This window comes from Pseudoliparis swirei, chromosome 16, assembly GCF_029220125.1.
Source record: "Pseudoliparis swirei isolate HS2019 ecotype Mariana Trench chromosome 16, NWPU_hadal_v1, whole genome shotgun sequence".
NCBI classification, from domain to species: domain Eukaryota; kingdom Metazoa; phylum Chordata; class Actinopteri; order Perciformes; family Liparidae; genus Pseudoliparis; species Pseudoliparis swirei.
In genome coordinates, this window is record NC_079403.1 from 20,044,231 (window position 1) to 20,071,339 (window position 27,109).

Genomic DNA, 27,109 nt, shown 5'->3' on the forward strand with positions numbered 1-27,109 from the left:
GCCAATAATTTTTTACTTTCTGTGATTTCTTTATGTTAAAAACTATTGCTTAAACTCATCCAATACTAACGCAAAAATCATGTGTGATGCCAGTCAAGGCCTGAACACATTCACACGAAGAAACAAGCACATTTCTTCCAGGAACACCTATTGATCACCTATTGAGAAGTAAAATAACCATAATTTATTCACTTTCACGATAGGCTTGCTTCTCTTAGTCGGTCAATCAGATCGGCTTCAAATTTGTAACACACAATCCAAACATTGTCATGATGTCAGCCCACAAAGCATTTTACGTTCGCTGTTACACTATTGCCGTGCCAACCCATTCTTCGCATCAAACAACGAAGGGGCTTTGGATGGACTAAACATGCTGCCTGTGAAAATACCCTTGGCAAACATATTAAGAATCAAAGATGTAGTTACCAGATAGGATTTTTATTCTTCAAAAATGGTAATTTGCTCCATAGCGCCACCTACAATATTCAATTAGGCAGCCCCATTAGGCAGCCCGGTGCTACGTTTGACCTACATGTATAACGCTGGGTAGGTATATGTAACACAAGTAGACGGAAAGAAAAGTCTCTTGGCACCATGCTCTAAACTGTACCGGATGTCGCCAATATTGATTTCTGTTTCACTATGTTTGTGCAAAGCTCATCTCATTTCCACATACAGGTATTCACCTGCGTTTCATACTCCAGGCCAGCAGGTGGCGGTAATGCACCAAATATATGGATGCAACTCGCTTTTATACATCAAGAAGCAGACGAACAATAACACAGCGTGCTGACGGCGGCTGATACTCCAGGCCAGCAGGTGGCGGTAATGCACCAAATATATGGATGCAAACCGCTGTTTAGAGAAGAAGAAGTATCACACTGCAGCTTTGCCGGCCTGGTCTGCAGTCTGCTCCGTCTGAGACGGTAAGCATTTTAAATGTATTACAATGAACTACAATCCAACGATAATTAGTCATGGCAGTCTCTTGTTCACATGACCGCTGTAAAATCCACCGTGTTTATCCGGTGCTCTTTCTCCGTGTGTGATTGTCACAGGTTACTCAATGCTATGCTACACGAGGAGCTCCATGCTAATGCGACCCTCCATTCAAATATATAATGGTTTCTCCTGTTCGCCAGTCGGCATGAACACATAAATACTGTGGATATTACGTTACATAACCGCAGTGAAAGAACGGTAAACTCTGAACAGAGTCACGGTGTGTCTTTGAATTCACGTCACGTTATAAATGTGTTCTGATGAAGCTTGAAGATGCATGCAGTTAATATTCATGTAGCTATTTAACTGCTCCACATCCATTTGAAAGAATAATTACTGTTTACTTTGCATATTACGGCTGTCATACAACATATACTCAATTCATACATGAAGTGTTATTAGAGATTAAACTACCAGCAGCTTATTAAAACTAGGAGTGATGCTTAAGTTTATTACTTCTTCTTGAGCCATTTATTTTAATTCAGAATTCTAATGAGTATATGGTAAATATTATTTACCTACTCTTTAAGAATATTAATACCATTTGGTGTTATTAACCTGTATATTGTTTACGAGATCTGTATACTTTCATCAGCAATGTTAGAACCAGAGTGTGATGAAGTTTTTAATTACATAGTATAATCATATTCTGACTAGAAGGATCTGACATTGAGATGTAAAGTGTGCTCATCAAAATCACTGCACATAGACACACATCAGATGTTGATTGCTGTACTAACCTCCGGTGTCCTGCTGTTCATCTCTCTATTGCAGACACTATGGAGATGTTTGGACTGCAGTATAATGAGCATGGTTGCCCCCAGTTCCTGTGGACTGGGACCAGCACAGGACCAAGACTGCCCGACCTCCTCCAGAGCAGTGCATCCACTGCACAGTCATCGTAATGGTGCGCAGTATTAATTATTAATATTATGAAAATATTTGAATTTTTTTTAGCAAATCTGTAACTTTCTTTAAACCATTACACTGCAGTCTTGTTATTGGTGACCTCAGCTAGGCCCAGAATTATTTTCATGAGATATCACCATGCGGATTTCGAATGAATTCAATTTAAAGTTAGCGAAAAATAAATATTATTAATATTATGACAATATTTGAATTTTATTTAAAGCAAATCCGTTACTTTCTTGTTTATTCTGTTTCTTTATAGGACGTGGCACTAAGGAGGATTGTCCAGCCGCAGGTTTGTTATGTTATTGTGCTTTGAAGTTTATGAATCATACCAGTATTTGCTTTTTGAAGAGACCAATTGACACCATTATTGTTTCTGCAATTTTGTTTTCCAGATGACGCTGAAGAACCGTTACAAAACGCTAACACCAGTCTGCTTCAGCAGCTTGGTTGAAATGGAGATTGGATGATGCACTGTGCCCAACTAATCATACACGTGATGCCTTGAGAGGTCGGGGTCAGATTGTGAGTACTCCTCTGTTTTCCTGATCCGATGTGAGGTCAAAGGTCAGGGATGTCTATGTGTCCAGATTGTAATGCACTCGAGACAAATTTGTAAATTGTGAAAATGGGCTATACAAATAAACTGAATTGAATTGAGACGTCAGTGCACAACTCAAGACGACAAGCATTTATGCATTTTACATCATGAATTTACATGACGCGGTCTATACTTCACGTCGGGACACGACGCATGAATATGTTCACGTGGTTAAAGCGCCACCTAGTGGCTGAACTGGACTTTTGTCGAATCCGCCCCAAACTTGTCGCTCGTTACAAGTCGCGGCCGGGGTCGAGTCCGCCCGGCGCGCCCGGGCCCTCGGCTCGCCGGCTCCCCGACCGGCGCGGGTGAGCGAGGACCCGTTCGACGCTGCTTGCAGCTTTAATTATTCTTATTCCACTTTTTTATTTTTGAACATTGGGCGCATATTGGGGGTATGTATCATATCCCAAAACTCACCAAATTTGGCAAGCTTGTCAGGCTTGGTGAAAATAGCCGGATGACAACGACGTCGAAATTCGGCTTTAAAAAATTGCTCTCTAGCGCCACCTGTAAATTTGACCGGCGCCCCTCACCCAGTATGTTCAAATGACTAGCTTTTTTTTCACAAGTCCACTTGGACCTGCTCTACAAAAAAGCCTCTCAGTACCCTAAGCTCCGCCTACTTAAATTTTCCACCATATTTTTTTGGTGAAAAACACATCAGAGGCGTTTGCTCCGACATACGGGGTCCAATTCAAACCAAACCTATTGGAGATAATGATTATGGAAGCTATATCATCTAAGATCTATCATCCTTTTTCAAATATATCATTGTGGTAAGGATCTATGGCCCAACGAACATTTTAGGGGCGTGTCCTGTTTTGAAATGCTCATAACTTCAACACTATTGGGAGAAAAAAAATAACAGACTTTCAGGATATGTGCAGAATGGAGCCTGGAACATTCACAGCAAATTTCGTGCAATTTAAACCGTAGGGGGCGCTACAATAATTCACCAAAGTTGGCCGTTTTTGGCGTTTTTTGGCGTTTTTTGCTTGATTTGGCCCTTTTCCACTTTTTCCCCATCGATTATTTCTCCCACAAAACGCCAACAGAATCGGCTAAAAATCAGTTTTATAGAATCTCAAGACTTGAATAATGAACACTGTGAAAAAAAACGGACTTTTCGTCGGTAGGAAATTTTCGGTTTTTTACTGCCAATAATTTTTTACTTTCTGTGATTTCTTTATGTTAAAAACTATTGCTTAAACTCATCCAATACTAACGCAAAAAATCATGTGTGATGCCAGTCAAGGCCTGAACACATTCACACGAAGAAACAAGCACATTTCTTGGAGGAACACCTATTGATCACCTATTGAGAAGTAAAATAACCAAATTTTCTGCCCAAAATAATGTGAGCTCCTACGGCTGCCTGTAAACCAGCTGGCTCATAGCTCACCATGATAAGTGTTGGTCTGGACACCTGGAGATGCGTGTTCGATTCCAAGACAAGGCAGCTTTTTTTCATTTATTTTTTTACATTGAATTTACATGACGTGATCTCTACTTCACGTAGGGACACGTGATGCATGAATATGTTCACGTAGTTAAAGCACCACCTAGTGGCGAAACTGGACTTCCTTCAGTCTGCCCCAAATTTGTTTGACTAGCGTTATTTAGAATGGAATAAGTCTCTCTCTTCTCTCTCTCTCTCTCTCTCTCTTCTCTCTCCTCTCTCTCTCTCTCTCTCTCTCTCTTCTCTCTCTCTCTCTCTCTTTCTTCTCTCTCTTTTCTCTTTTTTTCTTTTTTTTTTTTTTTCACCACCTAGTGGCGAAACTGGTGTCGAATCTGCCCCAAACTTGTCGCTCGTTACCGAGCGGGCGGCGAGCCCCCGACGGCGTGAGCGAGAGTCTGCAGCTTTAATCAGTCTGACCGAGAGGAACCTATTGAAATTGTTAGAGTTCTTATTATTATTCCACTTTTTTATTTTTGAACATTGGGCGCATATTGGGGGTATGTATCATATCCCAAAACTCACCAAATTTGGCAAGCTTGTCAGGCTTGGTGAAAATAGCCGGATGACACCGACGTCGAAATTCGGCTTTCAAAAATTGCTCTCTAGCGCCACCTGTAAATTTGACCGGCGACGCCCCTCACCCAGTATGTTCAAATGACTAGCTTTTTTTTTCACAAGTCCACTTGGACCTGCTCTACAAAAAGCCTCTCAGTACCCTAAGCTCCGCCTACTTAAATTTTCCACCATATTTTTTTGGTGAAAAACACATCAGAGGCGTTTGCTCCGACATACGGGGTCCAATTCAAACCAAACCTATTGGAGATAATGATCATGGAAGCTATATCATCTGAGATCTATCATCTTATTTCAAATATATCATTGTGGTAAGGATCTATGGCCCAACGAACATTTTAGGGGCGTGTCCTGTTTTGTAATGCTCATAACTTCAACACTATTTGGAGAAAAAAAATAACAGACTGTCAGGATATGTGCAGAAGGGAGCCTGAAACATTCACAGCAAATTTCGTGCAATTTGAACCGTAGGGGCGCTACAATAATTCACCAAAGTTGGCCGTTTTGGCGTTTTTGGCGTTTTTGCTTGATTTGGCCCTTTTCACTTTTTCCCCATCGATTATTTCTCCCACAAAACGCCAACAGAATCGGCTAAAAATCAGTTTTATAGAATCTCAAGACTTGAATAATGAACACTGTGAAAAAAACGGACTTTTCGTCGGTAGAAAATTTACGTTTTTTTACTGCCAATAATTTTTTACTTTCTGTGATTTCTTTATGTTAAAAACTATTGCTTAAACTCATCCAATACTTCCCCAAAAAAATCATGTGTGATGCCAGTCAAGGCCTGAACACATTCACACGAAGAAACAAGCACATTTCTTCCAGGAACACCTATTGATCACCTATTGAGAAGTAAAATAACCAAATTTTTCTGCCCAAAATAATGTGAGCTCCTACGGCTGCCTGTAAACCAGCTGGCTCATAGCTCACCATGATAAGTGTTGGTCTGGACACCTGGAGATGCGTGTTCGATTCCAAGACAAGGCAGCTTTTTTTCATCACTTTTTTTTTTTACATTGAATTTACATGACGTGATCTCTACTTCACGTAGGGACACGTGATGCATGAATATGTTCACGTAGTTAAAGCGCCACCTAGTGGCTCAACTGGACTTCCTTCAGTCCGCCCCAAATTTGATTGACTAGCCGTTATTTAGAATGGAATAAGAACTCTCTCTGAATATGTTCACGTAGTTAAAGCGCCACCTAGTGGCTGAACTGGACTTTGTCGAATCCGCAAGTCACGGCCCGAGTCGAGTCCGACCGGCGCCCTCTCGGCGCCGGCGTCCCGGCTCCCGACCGCGGGTGAGCGAGGACCCGTTCGACGCTGCTTGCAGCTTTAATTATTATTCTTATTCCACTTTTTTATTTTTGAACATTGGGCGCATATTGGGGGTATGTATCATATCCCAAAACTCACCAAATTTGGCAAGCTTGTCAGGCTTGGTGAAAATAGCCAGATGACATGGACCTCGAAATTCGGCTTTCAAAATTGCTCTCTAGCGCCACCTGTAAATTTGACCGGCGACGCCCCTCACCCAGTATGTTCAAATGACTAGCTTTTTTTTTCACAAGTCCACTTGGACCTGCTCTACAAAAAAGCCTCTCAGTACCCTAAGCTCCGCCTACTTAAATTTTCCACCATATTTTTTTTGGTGAAAAACACATCAGAGGCGTTTGCTCCGACATACGGGGTCCAATTCAAACCAAACCTATTGGAGATAATGATTATGGAAGCTATATCATCTAAGATCTATCATCTATTTTCAAATATATCATTGTGGTAAGGATCTATGGCCCAACGAACATTTTAGGGGCGTGTCCTGTTTTGTAATGCTCATAACTTCAACACTATTGGGAGAAAAAAATAACAGACTTTCAGGATATGTGCAGAATGGAGCCTGGAACATTCACAGCAAATTTCGTGCAATTTAAACCGTAGGGGGCGCTACAATAATTCACCAAAGTTGGCCGTTTTGGCGTTTTTGGCGTTTTGCTTGATTTGGCCCTTTTCCACTTTTCCCCATCGATTATTTCTCCCACAAAACGCCAACAGAATCGGCTAAAAATCAGTTTTATAGAATCTCAAGACTTGAATAATGAACACTGTGAAAAAAACGGACTTTTCGTCGGTAGGAAATTTTCGTTTTTTTACTGCCAATAATTTTTTACTTTCTGTGATTTCTTTATGTTAAAAACTATTACTTAAACTCATCCAATACTAACGCAAAAATCATGTGTGATGCCAGTCAAGGCCTGAACACATTCACACGAAGAAACAAGCACATTTCTTCCAGGAACACCTATTGATCACCTATTGAGAAGTAAAATAACCATAATTTATTCACTTTCACGATAGGCTTGCTTCTCTTAGTCGGTCAATCAGATCGGCTTCAAATTTGTAACACACAATCCAAACATTGTCATGATGTCAGCCCACAAAGCATTTTACGTTCGCTGTTACACTATTGCCGTGCCAACCCATTCTTCGCATCAAACAACGAAGGGGCTTTGGAGCGACTAAACATGCTCCCTGTGAAAATACCCTTGGCAAACATATTAAGAATCAAAGATGTAGTTACCAGATAGGATTTTATTCTTCAAAAATGGTAATTTGCTCCATAGCGCCACCTACAATATTCAATTAGGCAGCCCCATTAGGCAGCCCGGTGCTACGTTTGACCTACATGTATAACGCTGGGTAGGTATATGTAACACAAGTAGACGGAAAGAAAAGTCTCTTGGCACCATGCTCTAAACTGTACCGGATGTCGCCAATATTGATTTCTGTTTCACTATGTTTGTGCAAAGCTCATCTCATTTCCACATACAGGTATTCACCTGCGTTTCATACTCCAGGCCAGCAGGTGGCGGTAATGCACCAAATATATGGATGCAACTCGCTTTTATACATCAAGAAGCAGATGAACAATAACACAGCGTGCTGACGCCGTCTGATACTCCAGGCCAGCAGGTGGCGGTAATGCACCAAATATATGGATGCAAACCGCTGTTTAGAGAAGAAGGACACTGCAGCTTTGCCGGCATAATCTGCACCCTGCTCCGTCTGAGACGGTAAGCATTTTAAATGTATTACAATGAACTACAATCCAACGATAATTAGTCATGGCAGTCTCTTGTTCACATGACCGCTGTAAAATCCACCGTGTTTATCCGGTGCTCTTTCTCCGTGTGTGATTGTCACAGGTTACTCAATGCTATGCTACACGAGGAGCTCCATGCTAATGCGACCCTCCATTCAAATATATAATGGTTTCTCCTGTTCGCCAGTCGGCATGAACACATAAATACTGTGGATATTACGTTACATAACCGCAGTGAAAGAACGGTAAACTCTGAACAGAGTCACGGTGTGTCTTTGAATTCACGTCACGTTATAAATGTGTTCTGATGAAGCTTGAAGATGCATGCAGTTAATATTCATGTAGCTATTTAACTGCTCCACATCCATTTGAAAGAATAATTACTGTTTACTTTGCATATTACGGCTGTCATACAACATATACTCAATTCATACATGAAGTGTTATTAGAGATTAAACTACCAGCAGCTTATTAAAACTAGGAGTGATGCTTAAGTTTATTACTTCTTCTTGAGCCATTTATTTTAATTCAGAATTCTAATGAGTATATGGTAAATATTATTTACCTACTCTTTAAGAATATTAATACCATTTGGTGTTATTAACCTGTATATTGTTTACGAGATCTGTATACTTTCATCAGCAATGTTAGAACCAGAGTGTGATGAAGTTTTTAATTACATAGTATAATCATATTCTGACTAGAAGGATCTGACATTGAGATGTAAAGTGTGCTCATCAAAATCACTGCACATAGACACACATCAGATGTTGATTGCTGTACTAACCTCCGGTGTCCTGCTGTTCATCTCTATTGCAGACACTATGGAGATGTTTGGACTGCAGTATAATGAGCATGGTTGCCCCCAGTTCCTGTGGACTGGGACCAGCACAGGACCAAGACTGCCCGACCTCCTCCAGAGCAGTGCATCCACTGCACAGTCATCGTAATGGTGCGCAGTATTAATTATTAATATTATGAAAATATTTGAATTTTTTTTTAGCAAATCTGTAACTTTCTTTAAAAAAATTACACTGCAGTCTTGTTATTGGTGACCTCAGCTAGGCCCAGAATTATTTTCATGAGATATCACCATGCGGATTTCGAATGAATTCAATTTAAAGTTAGCGAAAAATAAATATTATTAATATTATGACAATATTTGAATTTTATTTAAAGCAAATCCGTTACTTTCTTGTTTATTCTGTTTCTTTATAGGACGTGGCACTAAGGAGGATTGTCCAGCCGCAGGTTTGTTATGTTATTGTGCTTTGAAGTTTATGAATCATACCAGTATTTGCTTTTTGAAGAGACCAATTGACACCATTATTGTTTCTGCAATTTTGTTTTCCAGATGACGCTGAAGAACCGTTACAAGCCGCTAACACCAGTCTGCTTCAGCAGCTTGGTTGAAATGGAGATTGGATGATGCACTGTGCCCAACTAATCATACACGTGATGCCTTGAGAGGTCGGGGTCAGATTGTGAGTACTCCTCCGTTTTCCTGATCCGATGTGAGGTCAAAGGTCAGGGATGTCTATGTGTCCAGATTGTAATGCACTCCGAGACAAATTTGTAAATTGTGAAAATGGGCTATACAAATAAACTGAATTGAATTGAGACGTCAGTGCACAACTCAAGACGACAAGCATTTATGCATTTTACATCGAATTTACATGACATGGTCTATACTTCACGTCGGGACACGACGCATGAATATGTTCACGTAGTTAAAGCGCCACCTAGTGGCGGAACTGGACTTTGTCGAATCTGCCCCAAACTTGTCGCTCGTTACAAGTCGCGGCCGAGTCGAGTCCGACCGGCGCGCCCGGCTCCTCGGCGCCGGCTCCCCCGACCGGCGTGGGTGAGCGAGGACCCGTTCGACGCTGCTTGCAGCTTTAATTATTCTTCTTATTCCACTTTTTTATTTTTGAACATTGGGCGCATATTGGGGGTATGTATCATATCCCAAAACTCACCAAATTTGGCAAGCTTGTCAGGCTTGGTGAAAATAGCCAGATGACAACGACGTCGAAATTCGGCTTTCAAAAATTGCTCTCTAGCGCCACCTGTAAATTTGACCGGCGACGCCCCTCACCCAGTATGTTCAAATGACTAGCTTTTTTTTTCACAAGTCCACTTGGACCTGCTCTACAAAAAAGCCTCTCAGTACCCTAAGCTCCGCCTACTTAAATTTTCCACCATATTTTTTTTGGTGAAAAACACATCAGAGGCGTTTGCTCCGACATACGGGGTCCAATTCAAACCAAACCTATTGGAGATAATGATTATGGAAGCTACATCATCTAAGATCTATCATCCTTTTTCAAATATATCATTGTGGTAAGGATCTATGGCCCAACGAACATTTTAGGGGCGTGTCCTGTTTTGTAATGCTCATAACTTCAACACTATTGGGAAAAAAAAATAACAGACTGTCAGGATATGTGCAGAAGGGAGCCTGGAACATTCACAGCAAATTTCGTGCAATTTAAACCGTAGGGGGCGCTACAATAATTCACCAAAGTTGGCCGTTTTGGCGTTTTTGGCGTTTTTGCTTGATTTGGCCCATTCCACTTTTTCCCCATCGATTATTTCTCCCACAAGACGCCAACAGAATCGGCTAAAAATCAGTTTTATAGAATCTCAAGACTTGAATAATGAACACTGTGAAAAAAACGGACTTTTCGTCGGTAGAAAATTTTCGTTTTTACTGCCAATTATTTTTTCCTTTCTGTGATTTCTTTATATTAAAACTATTGCTTAAACTCATCCAATACTTCCCAAAAAATCATGTGTGATGCCAGTCAAGGCCTGAACACATTCACACGAAGAAACAAGCACATTTCTTGGAGGAACACCTATTGATCACCTATTGAGAAGTAAAATAATCAAATTTTCCTGCCCAAAATAATGTGAGCTCCTCGGCTGCCTGTAAACCAGCTGGCTCATAGCTCACCATGATAAGTGTTGGTCTGGACACCTGGAGATGTGTGTTCGATTCCAAGACAAGGCAGCATTTTTTCATCACTTTTTTTTTTTACATTGTATTTACATGACGTGATCTCTACTTCACGTAGGGACACACGCATGAATATGTTCACGTAGTTAAAGCGCCACCTAGTGGCTCAACTGGACTTCCTTCAGTCTCTCATAACTCTCTCTCCTCTCTCTCTTCTCTCCTCTCTCTAAATCTCTCTTTTCTTCGGCTGGCGAAACTGGATCCGCCCCAAACTTGTCGCGCTCGTTATAAGTCGCGGCCGAGTCGAGTCGGAGCGGGCGGCTCCCCCGACCGGCGCGGGTGAGCGAGGACCCGTTCGACGCTGCTTGCAGCTTTAATTCCACTTTTTTATTTTTGAACATTGGGCGCATATTGGGGGTATGTATCATATCCCAAAACTCACCAAATTTGGCAAGCTTGTCAGGCTTGGTGAAAATAGCCGGATGACAACGACGTCGAAATTCGGCTTTAAAAAATTGCTCTCTAGCGCCACCTGTAAATTTGACCGGCGACGCCCCTCACCCAGTATGTTCAAATGACTAGCTTTGTTTTTCACAAGTCCACTTGGACCTGCTCTACAAAAAGCCTCTCAGTACCCTAAGCTCCGCCTACTTAAATTTTCCACCATATTTTTTTTGGTGAAAAACACATCAGAGGCGTTTGCTCCGACATACGGGGTCCAATTCAAACCAAACCTATTGGAGATAATGATCATGGAAGCTATATCATCTAAGATCTATCATCCTATTTCAAATATATCATTGTGGTAAGGATCTATGGCCCAGCGAACATTTTAGGGGCGTGTCCTGTTTTGTAATGATCATAACTTCAACACTATTGGGAGAAAAAAATAACAGACTGTCAGGATATGTGCAGAAGGAAGCCTGAAACATTCACAGCAAATTTCGTGCAATTTGAACCGTAGGGGGCGCTACAATAATTCACCAAAGTTGGCCGTTTTTGGCGTTTTTTGCTTGATTTGGCCCTTTTCCACATTTTCCCCATCGATTATTTCTCCCACAAAACGCCAACAGAATCGGCTAAAAGGCAGTTTTATAGAATCTCAAGACTTGAATAATGAACACTGTGAAAAAAACGGACTTTTCGTCAGTAGGAAATTTACGTTTTTTTACTGCCAATAATTTTTTACTTTCTGTGATTTCTTTGTTAAAAACTATTGCTTAAACTCATCCAATACTTCCCAAAAAAATCATGTGTGATGCCAGTCAAGGCCTGAACACATTCACACGAAGAAACAAGCACATTTCTTGGAGGAACACCTATTGATCACCTATTGAGAAGTAAAATAACCAAATTTTTCTGCCCAAAATAATGTGAGCTCCTACGGCTGCCTGTAAACCAGCTGGCTCATAGCTCACCATGATAAGTGTTGGTCTGACACCTGGAGATGTGTTGATGGACACCAAGATGCAGTGGTTCAAACCAAGCGCCACCTTTGGCTCAACTTTTTTCATATTTAGAATGGAATTTTTAAATCATTTCGTGAGATCTCTACTTCACGTAGGGACACGTGATGCATGAATATGTTCACGTAGTTAAAGCACCACCTAGTGGCGAAACTGGACTTTGTCGAATCTGCCCCAAACTTGTGCTCCTTATAAGTCGCGGCCGAGTCGAGTCCGACCGCGCCCTCGGCCCGCGGGCGGCTCCTCGGCTCCCGACCGGCGTGGTGAGCGAGGACCCGTTCGACGCTGCTTGCAGCTTTAATTATTATTATTCCACTTTTTATTTTTGAACATTGGGCATATTGGGGGTATGTATCATATCCCAAAACTCACCAAATTTGGCAAGCTTGTCAGGCTTGGTGAAAATAGCCAGATGACAACGACGTCGAAATTCGGCTTTCAAAATTGCTCTCTAGCGCCACCTGTAAATTTGACCGGCGACGCCCCTCACCCAGTATGTTCAAATGACTAGCTTTTTTTCACAAGTCCACTTGGACCTGCTCTACAAAAAGCCTCTCAGTACCCTAAGCTCCGCCTACTTAAATTTTCCACCATATTTTCATTGGGGAAACACACATCAGAGCCCTTTGCTCCGACATACGGTCCAATTCAAACCAAACCTATTGGAGATAATGATTATGGAAGCTATATCATCTAAGATCTATCATCCTTTTTCAAATATATCATTGTGGTAAGGATCTATGGCCCAACGAACATTTTAGGGCGTGTCCTGTTTTGTAATGCTCATAACTTCAACACTATTGGGAGAAAAAATAACAGACTGTCAGGATATGTGCAGAAGGGAGCCTGGAACATTCACAGCAAATTTCGTGCAATTTAAACCGTAGGGGCGCTACAATAATTCACCAAAGTTGGCCGTTTTGGCGTTTTTGGCGTTTTGCTTGATTTGGCCCTTTTCCACTTTTCCCCATCGATTATTTCTCCCACAAAACGCCAACAGAATCGGCTAAAATCAGTTTTATAGAATCTCAAGACTTGAATAATGAACACTGTGAAAAAAACGGACTTTTCGTCGGTAGGAAATTTACGTTTTTTTACTGCCAATAATTTTTTACTTTCTGTGATTTCTTTATGTTAAAAACTATTGCTTAAACTCATCCAATACTAACGCAAAAAATCATGTGTGATGCCAGTCAAGGCCTGAACACATTCACACGAAGAAACAAGCACATTTCTTCCAGGAACACCTATTGATCACCTATTGAGAAGTAAAATAACCAAATTTTTCTGCCCAAAATAATGTGAGCTCCTACGGCTGCCTGTAAACCAGCTGGCTTATAGCTCACCATGATAAGTGTTGGTCTGGACACCTGGAGATGCGTGTTCGATTCCAAGACAAGGCAGCTTTTTTTCATCACTTTTTTTTTCCATTGAATTTACATGATGATCTCTACTTCACGTAGGGACACGACGCATGAATATGTTCACGTAGTTAAAGCGCCACCTAGTGGCTCAACTGGACTTCGAAACTGACTTTGTCGAATCCCCAAACTTGTGCTCGTTATAAGTCGCGGCCGAGTCGAGTCCGACGGCGCGGTGGCGGCGTCCCGGCCCCCGCTTGCAGCTTTAATTAGGTCGAGGGAACCTATTGCAGTCTGACCGAGAGGAACCTATTGAAATTGTTATATTATTCTTCTTCTTTTTATTTTGAACATTGGGGCATATTGGGGTATGTATCATATCCCAAAACTCACCAAATTTGGCAAGCTTGTCAGGCTTGGTGAAAATAGCCGGATGACACACGTCGAAATTCGGCTTTCAAAATTGCTCTCTAGCGCCACCTGTAAATTTGACCGGCGACGCCCCTCACCCAGTATGTTCAAATGACTAGCTTTTTTTCCCACAAGTCCACTTGGACCTGCTCTACAAAAAAGCCTCTCAGTACCCTAAGCTCCGCCTACTTAAATTTTCCACCATATTTTTTTTGGTGAAAAACACATCAGAGGCGTTTGCTCCGACATACGGGTCCAATTCAAACCAAACCTATTGGAGATAATGATTATGGAAGCTACATCATCTAAGATCTATCATCCTTTTTCAAATATATCATTGTGGTAAGGATCTATGGCCCAACGAACATTTTAGGGGCGTGTCCTGTTTTGTAATGCTCATAACTTCAACACTATTGGGAAAAAAAATAACAGACTTTCAGGATATGTGCAGAATGGAGCCTGAAACATTCACAGCAAATTTCGTGCAATTTGAACCGTAGGGGGCGCTACAATAATTCACCAAAGTTGGCCGTTTTTGGCGTTTTTTGGCGTTTTTTGCTTGATTTGGCCCTTTCCTTTTCACTTTTTCCCCATCGATTATTTCTCCACAAAACGCCAACAGAATCGGCTAAAATCAGTTTTATAGAATCTCAAGACTTGAATAATGAACACTGTGAAAAAAACGGACTTTTCGTCGGTAGGAAATTTACGTTTTTTTACTGCCAATAATTTTTTTACTTTCTGATTTCTTTATGTTAAAACTATTGCTTAAACTCATCCAATACTTCCCCAAAAAATCATGTGTGATGCCAGTCAAGGCCTGAACACATTCACACGAAGAAACAAGCACATTTCTTGGAGGAACACCTATTGATCACCTATTGAGAAGTAAAATAACCAAATTTTTCTGCCCAAAATAATGTGAGCTCCTACGGCTGCCTGTAAACCAGCTGGCTTATAGCTCACCATGTAAGTGTTGGTCTGGACACCTGGAGATGTGTTCGATTCCAAGACAAGGCAGCTTTTTTTCATCACTTTTTTTTTACATTGAATTTACATGAGGTGATCTATACTTCACGTAGGGACACACGACGCATGAATATGTTCACGTAGTTAAAGCGCCACAATATGTTCACGTAGTTAAAGCGCCACCTAGTGGCGAAACTGGACTTTGTCAAATCTGCCCCAAACTTGTCGTTATAAGTCGCGGCCCGAGTCGAGTCCGACCGGCGCGCCTCCTCCCGGCGGGCGCCGGCTCCCCGACCGGCGTGGGTGAGCGAGGACCCGTTCGACGCTGCTTGCAGCTTTAATTAGGGTCCGAGCGACAGACGAAGTCTGACCGAGAGGAACCTATTGAAATTGTTAGGGGTATTATTATTCTTATTCCACTTTTTTATTTTTGAACATTGGGCGCATATTGGGGGTATGTATCATATCCCAAAACTCACCAAATTTGGCAAGCTTGTCAGGCTTGGTGAAAATAGCCAGATGACATGGACCTCGAAATTCGGCTTTCAAAAATTGCTCTCTAGCGCCACCTGTAAATTTGACCGGCGACGCCCCTCACCCAGTATGTTCAAATGACTAGCTTTTTTTTTCACAAGTCCACTTGGACCTGCTCTACAAAAAAGCCTCTCAGTACCCTAAGCTCCGCCTACTTAAATTTTCCACCATATTTTTTTTGGTGAAAAACACATCAGAGGCGTTTGCTCCGACATACGGGGTCCAATTCAAACCAAACCTATTGGAGATAATGATCATGGAAGCTATATCATCTAAGATCTATCATCTTTTTCTAAATATATCATTGTGGTAAGGATCTATGGCCCAACGAACATTTTAGGGCGTGTCCTGTTTTGTAATGCTCATAACTTCAACACTATTGGGAGAAAAAATAACAGACTTTCAGGATATGTGCAGAAGGAGCCTGGAACATTCACAGCAAATTTCGTGCAATTTAAACCGTAGGGCGCTACAATAATTCACCAAAGTTGGCCGTTTTTGGCGTTTTTGGCGTTTTTGCTTGATTTGGCCCTTTCCACCTTTTCCCCATCGATTATTTCTCCCACAAAGCGCCAACAGAATCGGCTAAAATCAGTTTTATAGAATCTCAAGACTTGAATAATGAACACTGTGAAAAAAACGGACTTTTCGTCGGTAGGAAATTTTCGTTTTTACTGCCAATAATTTTTACTTTCTGTGATTTCTTTATGTTAAAACTATTGCTTAAACTCATCCAATACTAACGCAAAAATCATGTGTGATGCCAGTCAAGGCCTGAACACATTCACACGAAGAAACAAGCACATTTCTTCCAGGAACACCTATTGATCACCTATTGAGAAGTAAAATAACCATAATTTATTCACTTTCACGATAGGCTTGCTTCTCTTAGTCGGTCAATCAGATCGGCTTCAAATTTGTAACACACAATCCAAACATTGTCATGATGTCAGCCCACAAAGCATTTTACGTTCGCTGTTACACTATTGCCGTACAACCCATTCTTCGCATCAAACAACGAAGGGGCTTTGGAGGACTAAACATGCTCCTGTGAAAATACCCTTGGCAAACATATTAAGAATCAAAGATGTAGTTACCAGATAGGATTTTATTCTTCAAAAATGGTAATTTGCTCCATAGCGCCACCTACAATATTCAATTAGGCAGCCCCATTAGGCAGCCCGGTGCTACGTTTGACCTACATGTATAACGCTGGGTAGGTATATGTAACACAAGTAGACGGAAAGAAAAGTCTCTTGGCACCATGCTCTAAACTGTACCGGATGTCGCCAATATTGATTTCTGTTTCACTATGTTTGTGCAAAGCTCATCTCATTTCCACATACAGGTATTCACCTGCGTTTCATACTCCAGGCCAGCAGGTGGCGGTAATGCACCAAATATATGGATGCAACTCGCTTTTATACATCAAGAAGCAGACGAACAATAACACAGCGTGTTATTGTTCACCTGCTGATACTCCAGGCCAGCAGGTGGCGGTAATGCACCAAATATATGGATGCAAACTGCTGTTTAGAGAAGAAGAAGAAGAAGACTGCAGCTGCGGGCCTGGTCTGCAGTCTGCTCCGTCTGAGACGGTAAGCATTTTAAATGTATTACAATGAACTACAATCCAACGATAATTAGTCATGGCAGTCTCTTGTTCACATGACCGCTGTAAAATCCACCGTGTTTATCCGGTGCTCTTTCTCCGTGTGTGATTGTCACAGGTTACTCAATGCTATGCTACACGAGGAGCTCCATGCTAATGCGACCCTCCATTCAAATATATAATGGTTTCTCCTGTTCGCCAGTCGGCATGAACACATAAATACTGTGGATATTACGTTACATAACCGCAGTGAAAGAACGGTAAACTCTGAACAGAGTCACGGTGTCTTTGAATTCACGTCACGTTATAAATGTGTTCTGATGAAGCTTGAAGATGCATGCAGTTAATATTCATGTAGCTATTTAACTGCTCCACATCCATTTGAAAGAATAATTACTGTTTACTTTGCATATTACGGCTGTCATACAACATATACTCAATTCATACATGAAGTGTTATTAGAGATTAAACTACCAGCAGCTTATTAAAACTAGGAGTGATGCTTAAGTTTATTACTTCTTCTTGAGCCATTTATTTTAATTCAGAATTCTAATGAGTATATGGTAAATATTATTTACCTACTCTTTAAGAATATTAATACCATTTGGTGTTATTAACCTGTATATTGTTTACGAGATCTGTATACTTTCATCAGCAATGTTAGAACCAGAGTGTGATGAAGTTTTTAATTACATAGTATAATCATATTCTGACTAGAAGGATCTGACATTGAGATGTAAAGTGTGCTCATCAAAATCACTGCACATAGACACACATCAGATGTTGATTGCTGTACTAACCTCCGGTGTCCTGCTGTTCATCTCTATTGCAGACACTATGGAGATGTTTGGACTGCAGTATAATGAGCATGGTTGCCCCCAGTTCCTGTGGACTGGGACCAGCACAGGACCAAGACTGCCCGACCTCCTCCAGAGCAGTGCATCCACTGCACAGTCATCGTAATGGTGCGCAGTATTAATTATTATTATATGAAAATATTTGATTTTTTTTTTCTGTAACTTTCTTTAAAAATTACACTGCAGTCTTGTTATTGGTGACCTCCTCAAGCTAGGCCCAGCCAATTATTTTCATGAGATATCACCATGCGGATTTCTGAATGAATTCAATTTAAGAAAAATAAAAATAAATATTATTAATATTATGACAATATTTGAATTTTATTTAAAGCAAATCCGTTACTTTCTTGTTTATTCTGTTTCTTTATAGGACGTGGCACTAAGGAGGATTGTCCAGCCGCAGGTTTGTTATGTTATTGTGCTTTGAAGTTTATGAATCATACCAGTATTTGCTTTTGAAGAGACCAATTGACACCATTATTGTTTCTGCAATTTTGTTTTCCAGATGACGCTGAAGAACCGTTACAAGCCGCTAACACCAGTCTGCTTCAGCAGCTTGGTTGAAATGGAGATTGGATGATGCACTGTGCCCAACTAATCATACACGTGATGCCTTGAGAGGTCGGGGTCAGATTGTGAGTACTCCTCTGTTTTCCTGATCCGATGTGAGGTCAAAGGTCAGGGATGTCTATGTGTCCAGATTGTAATGCACTCCGAGACAAATTTGTAAATTGTAAAAATGGGCTATACAAATAAACTGAATTGAAACGTCAGTGCACAACTCAAGACGACAAGCATTTATGCATTTTACATCGAATTTACATGACGCGGTCTATACTTCACGTCGGGATACACGCATGAATATGTTCACGCAGTTAAAGCGCCACCTAGTGGCTGAACTGCACCTTCGTCGCATCCGCCCCAAACTTGCCCTGCTCGCTACAAGTCGCGGCCCGAGTCGAGTCCGACCGGCGCGCCCGGGTCCTCGGCGCCGGCTCCTCGGCGCCGGCTCCCCCGACCGGCGTGGGTGAGCGAGGACCCGTTCGACGCTGCTTGCAGCTTTAATTATTCTTATTCCGCATCTTATTTTTGAACATTGGGCGCATATTGGGGGTATGTATCATATCCCAAAACTCACCAAATTTGGCAAGCTTGTCAGGCTTGATGAAAATAGCCGGATGACAATGACGTCGAAATTCGGCTTTAAAAAATTGCTCTCTAGCGCCACCTGTAAATTTGACCGGCGACGCCCCTCACCCAGTATGTTCAAATGACTAGCTTTTTTTTTCACAAGTCCACTTGGACCTGCTCTACAAAAAAGCCTCTCAGTACCCTAAGCTCCGCCTACTTAAATTTTCCTCCATATTTTTTTTGGTGAAAAACACATCAGAGGCGTTTGCTCCGACATACAGGGTCCAATTCAAACCAAACCTATTGGAGATAATGATCATGGAAGCTATATCATCTAAGATCTATCATCCTTTTTCAAATATATCATTGTGGTAAGGATCTATGGCCCAACGAACATTTTAGGGGCGTGTCCTGTTTTGAAATGCTCATAACTTCAACACTATTGGGGAAAAAAATAACAGACTTTCAGGATATGTGCAGAATGGAGCCTGGAACATTCACAGCAAATTTCGTGCAATTTAAACCGTAGGGGGTGCTACAATAATTCACCAAAGTTGGCCGTTTTTGGCGTTTTTTGGCGTTTTTTGCTTGATTTGGCCCTTTTCCACTTTTTCCCCATCGATTATTTCTCCCACAAAACGCCAACAGAATCGGCTAAAAATCAGTTTTATAGAATCTCAAGACTTGAATAATGAACACTGTGAAAAAAAACGGACTTTTCGTCGGTAGGAAATTTACGTTTTTTTACTGCCAATAATTTTTTACTTTCTGTGATTTCTTTATGTTAAAAACTATTGCTTAAACTCATCCAATACTAACGCAAAAAATCATGTGTGATGCCAGTCAAGGCCTGAACACATTCACACGAAGAAACAAGCACATTTCTTCCAGGAACACCTATTGATCACCTATTGAGAAGTAAAATAACCATAATTTATTCACTTTCACGATAGGCTTGCTTCTCTTAGTCGGTCAATCAGATCGGCTTCAAATTTGTAACACACAATCCAAACATTGTCATGATGTCAGCCCACAGAGCATTTTACGTTCGCTGTTACACTATTGCCGTGCCAACCCATTCTTCGCATCAAACAACGAAGGGGCTTTGGAGGGACTAAACATGCTCCCTGTGAAAATACCCTTGGCAAACATATTAAGAATCAAAGATGTAGTTACCAGATAGGACTTTTAATTCTTCAAAAATGGTAATGAATGAATGAATGATCTTTATTTGTCATTGTGCAAAGGAACAACGAAATTTAGATGCAATCCCAAGGTGCTAATAGGACAATATAAAAACAACAAGACAATATAAACAAGACAATATAAAAACCAGAATGAATCATATGAACTATACATAGTGTAAACCTAAGTTTTTTTATTTTTATTGCACGATTCCTCATATTGAACGGGGATGCGACATTTGACTCTCTAGAAACTTAGCAGCGTTTAGTGCGCTTATGGCCCTCGGAAAGAAGCTGATCTTAAGTCTGTTGGTCTGGCTATACGTAGTCTTGAAGCGCCTGCCTGAGCGCAGCCGTACAAAGTGTTCGTTGCCCGGGTGAGATGGATCCTTGAGGATCTTGACTGCCTTCTTAAGGCAGCGAGAGCTGTACAGTTCTTGCAGGGAGGGGAGGGGGCACCCGATGATCTTCTGGGCCGAGTTGACGACCCTCTGAAGCGCGTTCCTCTGCGGCTGTGCAGCTGAGGAACCACACGCAGATGCAATAGGTGAGGACGCTCTCCACGGAGCAGCGGTAGAAGGACACAAGCAGATCCTGTCTGAGGTGGTAATTCCTGAGTATTCTCAGGAAGTAGAGTCTCTGCTGTGCCTTCTAATTTGCTCCATAGCGCCACCTACAATATTCAATTAGGCAGCCCCATTAGGCAGCCCCGGTGCTACGTTTGACCTACATGTATAACGCTGGGTAGGTATATGTAACACAAGTAGACGGAAAGAAAAGTCTCTTGGCACCATGCTCTAAACTCTACCGGATGTCGCCAATATTGATTTCTGTTTCACTATGTTTGTGCAAAGCTCATCTCATTTCCACATACAGGTATTCACCTGCGTTTCATACTCCAGGCCAGCAGGTGGCGGTAATGCACCAAATATATGGATGCAACTCGCTTTTATACATCAAGAAGCAGACGAACAATAACACAGCGTGCTGGCGCCGGCTGATACTCCAGGCCAGCAGGTGGCGGTAATGCACCAAATATATTGATGCAAACCGCTGTTTAGAGCAGAAGAAGTATCACACTGCAGCTTTGCCGGCCTGGTCTGCAGTCTGCTCCGTCTGAGACGGTAAGAATTTTAAATGTATTACAATGAACTACAATCCAACGATAATTAGTCATGGCAGTCTCTTGTTCACATGACCGCTGTAAAATCCACCGTGTTTATCCGGTGCTCTTTCTCCGTGTGTGATTGTCACAGGTTACTCAATGCTATGCTACACGAGGAGCTCCATGCTAATGCGATCCTCCATTCAAATATATAATGGTTTCTCCTGTTCGCCAGTCGGCATGAACACATAAATACTGTGGATATTACGTTACATAACCGCAGTGAAAGAACGGTAAACTCTGAACAGAGTCACGGTGTGTCTTTGAATTCACGTCACGTTATAAATGTGTTCTGATGAAGCTTGAAGATGCATGCAGTTAATATTCATGTAGCTATTTAACTGCTCCACATCCATTTGAAAGAATAATTACTGTTTACTTTGCATATTACGGCTGTCATACAAGTTTTTAATTACATAGTATAATCATATTCTGACTAGAAGGGGATCTGACATTGAGATGTAAAGTGTGCTCATCAAAATCACTGCACATAGACACACATCAGATGTTGATTGCTGTACTAACCTCCGGTGTCCTGCTGTTCATCTCTCTATTGCAGACACTATGGAGATGTTTGGACTGCAGTATAATGAGCATGGTTGCCCCCAGTTCCTGTGGACTGGGACCAGCACAGGACCAAGACTGCCCGACCTCCTCCAGAGCAGTGCATCCACTGCACAGTCATCGTAATGGTGCGCAGTATTAATTATTAATATTATGAAAATATTTGAATTTTTTTTTTAGCAAATCTGTAACTTTCTTTTAAAAAATTACACTGCAGTCTTGTTATTGGTGACCTCAGCTAGGCCCAGAATTATTTTCATGAGATATCACCATGCGGATTTCGAATGAATTCAATTTAAAGTTAGCGAAAAATAAATATTATTAATATGACAATATTTGAATTTTATTTAAAGCAAATCTGTAACTTTCTTTAAAAAAATTACACTGCAGTCTTGTTATTGGTGACCTCAGCTAGGCCCAGAATTATTTTCATGAGATATCACCATGCGGATTTCGAATGAATTCAATTTAAAGTTAGCGTAAAATAAATATTATTAATATTATGACAATATTTGAATTTTATTTAAAGCAAATCTGTAACTTTCTTTAAAAAATTACACTGCAGTCTTGTTATTGGTGACCTCAGCTAGGCCAGAATTATTTTCATGAGATATCACCATGCAGTTTCAATGAATTCAATTTAAAGTTAGCGAAAAATAAATATTATTAATATTATGACAATATTTGAATTTTATTTAAAGCAAATCCGTTACTTTCTTGTTTATTCTGTTTCTTTATAGGACGTGGCACTACGGAGGATTGTCCAGCCGCAGGTTTGTTATGTTATTGTGCTTTGAAGTTTATGAATCATACCAGTATTTTCTTTTTGAAGAGACCAATTGACACCATTATTGTTTCTGCAATTTTGTTTTCCAGATGACGCTGAAGAACCGTTACAAACTAACACCAGTCTGCTTCAGCAGCTTGGTTGAAATGGAGATTGGATGATGCACTGTGCCCAACTAATCATACACGTGATGCCTTGAGAGGTCGGGGTCAGATTGTGAGTACTCCTCTGTTTTCCTGATCCGATGTGAGGTCAAAGGTCAGGGATGTCTGTGTCCAGATTGTAATGCACTCCGAGACAAATTTGTAAATTGTGAAAATGGGCTATACAAATAAACTGAATTGAATTGAGACGTCAGTGCACAACTCAAGACGACAAGCATTTATGCATTTTACATCGAATTTACATGACGCGGTCTATACTTCACGTCGGGATACACGACGCATGAATATGTTCACGTAGTTAAAGCGCCACCTAGTGGCTGAACTGGACTTTTGTCGAATCCGCCCCAAACTTGTCGCGCTCGTTACAAGTCGCGGCCCGAGTCGAGTCCGACCGGCGCGCCCGGGTCCTCGGCGCCGGCTCCCCCGACCGGCGTGGGTGAGCGAGGACCCGTTCGACGCTGCTTGCAGCTTTAATTAGGGTCCGAGCGACAGACGAAGTCTGACCGAGAGGAACCTATTGAAATTGTTAGGGGAATTATTCTTCTGATTTTTATTTTTGAACATTGGGGGCATATTAGGGGTATGTATCATATCCCAAAACTCACCAAATTTGGCAAGCTTGTCAGGCTTGGTGAAAATAGACGGATGACACCGACTTCGAAATTCGGCTTTCAAAAATTGCTCTCTAGCGCCACCTGGAAGTTTGACCGGCGACGCCCCTCACCCAGTTTGTTCAAATGACTAGCTTTTATTTTTCCCATGTCCACTTGGACCTGCTCTACAAAAAAGCCTCTCAGGACCCTAAGCTCCGCCTACTTAAATTTTCCGCCATATTTTTGTGTGTGAAAAACACATCAGAGGCGTTTGATCCGACATACGGGGTCCAATTCAAACCAAACCTATTGGAGATAATGATCATGGAAGCTATATCATCTAAGATCTATCATCTTCTTTCAAATATATCATTGTGGTAAGGATCTATGGCCCAGCGAACATTTTAGGGGCGTGTCCTGTTTTGTAATGCTCATAACTTCAACACTATTGGGAGAAAAAAATAACAGACTGTCAGGATATGTGCAGAAGGGAGCCTGAAACATTCACAGCAAATTTCGTGTAATTTGAACCGTAGGGGGCGCTACAATAATTCACCAAAGTTGGCCGTTTTTGGCGTTTTTTGGCGTTTTTTGCTTGATTTGACCCTTTTCCACTTTTTCCCCTTCGATTATTTCTCCCACAAAACGCCAACAGAATCGGCTAAAAATCAGTTTTATAGAATCTCAAGACTTGAATAATGAACACTGTGAAAAAAAACGGACTTTTCGTCGGTACGAAATTTTCGGTTTTTTACTGCCAATAATTTTTTACTTTCTGTGATTTCTTTATGTTAAAAACTATTGCTTAAACTCATCCAATACTAATGCAAAAAATCATGTGTGATGCCAGTCAAGGCCTGAACACATTCACACGAAGAAACAAGCATATTTCTTCCAGGAACACCTATTGATCACCTATTGAGAAGTAAAATAACCATAATTTATTCACTTTCACGATAGGCTTGCTTCTCTTAGTCGGTCAATCAGATCGGCTTCAAATTTGTAACACACAATCCAAATATTGTCTTGATGTCAGCCCACAAAGCATTTTACGTTCGGTGTTACACTATTGCCGTGCCAACCCATTCTTCGCATCAAACAACGAAGGGGCTTTGGAGGGACTAAACATGCTCCCTGTGAAAATACCCTTGGCAAACATATTAAGAATCAAAGATGTAGTTACCAGATAGGATTTTTATTCTTCAAAAATGGTAATTTGGCTCCATAGCGCCACCTACAAATTTTCAATTAGGCAGCCCCGGTGCTACGTTTGACCTACATTTATAAAGCTGGGTAGGTATATGTAACACATGTAGACGGAAAGAAAAGTCTCTTGGCACCATGCTCTAAACTGTATCAGATGTCGCCAATATTGATTTCTGTGTCACTGTGTCACATTTAGTCACTTCCACCTCCAGGCATCCACCTGCGTTTCATACTCCAGGCCAACAGGTGACGGTAATGCACCAAATATATGGATGCAAACCGCTGTGAGTGCATCAAGAAGAAGAAGGAGACCGCAGGCTGCAGGCCTCTTCTCTCTCTTCTCTCTTCTCTCTCCTCTCTCCACTCTAACATAACGAACGTCAGTAAACAGCTGGACGAGGCTTTTAAATCACGGATTTCGTGAGTTTTTGTTTATAGGGACACATGATGCATGGATATGTTCACAGACTCAAAGCGCCACCTAGTGGCTCAACTGGACTTCCTTCAGTCCGCCCCAAATTTTTCTGTCCAAAATAATGTGAGCGTCTACGGCTGCCTGTAAATCAGCTGGCTCATAGCTCACCAAGATAAGTGTTGGTCTGGGCACCGGGAGATCTGTGTTTGATTCCAAGACAAGGCAGCTTTTTTTCCTCACTTTTTTTTTTTACATCGAATTTACATGACGTGGTCTATACTTCACGTAGGGACACACGACGCATGAATATGTTCACGTAGTTAAAGCGCCACCTAGTGGCTCAACTGGACTTTGTCGAATCCGCCCCAAACTTGTCGCGCTCGTTACAAGTCGCGGCCCGAGTCGAGTCCGACCGCGCCTGTCCTCGGCGCGGCTCCCCCGACGACCGCGCGGGTGAGCGAGGACCGTTCGGCTGCTTGCAGCTTTAATTAGGGTCGAGCGACAGACGAAGTCTGACCGAGAGGAACCTATTGAAATTGTTAGGGTATTATTATTCCTTCTTATTTTTGTACATTGGGGCATATTGGGGGTACGTATCATATCCCAAAACTCACCAAATTTGGCAAGCTTGTCAGGCTTGGTGAAAATAGCCGGATGACACCGACGTCGAAATTCGGCTTTAAAAAATTGCTCTCTAGCGCCACCTGTAAATTTGACCGGCGACGCCCCTCACCCAGTATTGTCAAATGACTAGCTTTTATTTTTCCCAAGTCCACTTGGACCTCCTCTACAAAAAAGCCTCTCAGGACCCTAAGCTCCGCCTACTTAAATTTTCGCCCATATTTTTTTTGGTGAAAAACACATCAGAGGCGTTTTCTCCGAAATGCGGGGTCCAATTCATACCAAACCTATTGGAGATAATGATTATGGAAGCTATATCATCTATGATCTATCATCGTTTTTAAAATATGTCATTGTGGTAAGGATCTATGGCCCAACGAACATTTTAGGGGCGTGTCCTATTTTGGAATGCTCATAACTTCAACACTATTGGGAAAAAAAAATAACAGACTATCAGGATATGTGCAGAAGGGAGCCTGGAACATTGACAGCAAATTCTGTGCAATTTGAACCGTAGGGGGCGCTACAATAATTCACCAAAGTTGGCGTTTTTTGGCGTTTTTCGCTTGATTTGACCAGTTTCCACTTTTTCCCCTTCGATTATTTCTCCCATAAAACGCCAACAGAATCGGCTAAAAATCAGTTTTATAGAATCTCAAGACTTGAATAATGAACACTGTGAAAAAAAACGGACTTTTCGTTGGTAGAAAATTTACGCTTTTTTACTGCCAATAATTTTTTACTTTCTGTGATTTCTTTATGTTAAAAACTATTGCTTAAACTCATCCAATACTAACGCAAAAAAATCATGTGTGATGCCAGTCAAGGCCTGAACACATTCACATGAAGAAACAAGCACATTTCTTCCAGGAATACCTATTGATCACCTATTGAGAAGTAAAATAACCACATTTTTCTGCCCAAAATAATGTGAGCTCCTACGGCTGCCTCTAAACCAGCTGGCTCATAGCTCACCATGTTAAGTGTTGGTCTGGACACCTGGAGATGCGTGTTCGATTCCAAGACAAGGCAGCTTTTTTTCATCACTTTTTTTTTTTACATTGAATTTACATGAGGTGATCTATACTTCACGTAGGGACACACGACGCATGAATATGTTTACGTAGTTAAAGCGCCACCTAGTGGCTCAACTGGACTTCCTTCAGTCCGCCCCAAATTTGTTTGACTAGCCCGTTATTTAGAATGGAATAAGAACTCTCTCTTTCTCTCTCCTCTCTCTCTCTCTTCTCTCTCCTCTCTTTCTTTTCTGTCTCTCTCTCTTCTCTCTCCTCTCTCTTCTCTCTCTCTTTTTCTCTCTCTTCTCTCTGTATCCTCTCTCTGTCTCCTCTCTCTCTCTCTCCTCTCTCTCCCTCTCTCCTGCCCTCCTCGCTGGTCTGATACGGATCCGTATTGCTCTCTTACGTCATTTTCAAAATGAGCTATATTGATAG

The 27,109-nt window shown here is 41.5% G+C and overlaps 1 long non-coding RNA gene across 10 annotated transcripts in view; it reads left to right on the forward strand.

Annotated features, from left to right (window-relative positions):
* The first annotated feature begins 516 nt into the window (after positions 1–516).
* Positions 517–27,109, forward strand: part of LOC130206481 (uncharacterized) — a 30,580-nt gene continuing 3,987 nt past the window's right edge. For 3 of the 10 annotated variants that reach the window (XR_008834110.1, XR_008834111.1, XR_008834113.1), the window contains exons 1-16: positions 517–926; positions 1,777–1,909; positions 2,174–2,206; positions 2,310–2,439; positions 7,412–7,627; positions 8,476–8,608; positions 8,875–8,907; positions 9,011–9,140; positions 16,845–16,957; positions 17,804–17,936; positions 18,199–18,231; positions 18,334–18,463; positions 21,046–21,267; positions 21,868–22,000; positions 22,613–22,645; positions 22,749–22,875. This is a non-coding gene — a long non-coding RNA (uncharacterized LOC130206481). Of the gene's footprint in view, positions 927–1,058; positions 1,201–1,776; positions 1,910–2,173; positions 2,207–2,309; positions 2,440–7,385; positions 7,628–7,649; positions 7,902–8,475; positions 8,609–8,874; positions 8,908–9,010; positions 9,141–16,844; positions 16,958–17,089; positions 17,232–17,803; positions 17,937–18,198; positions 18,232–18,333; positions 18,464–21,019; positions 21,268–21,867; positions 22,001–22,612; positions 22,646–22,748; positions 22,876–24,818; positions 24,838–27,109 lie in introns of those variants that run through there. The other 7 variants (XR_008834114.1, XR_008834115.1, XR_008834116.1 and 4 more) reach the window with 7 other exon arrangements.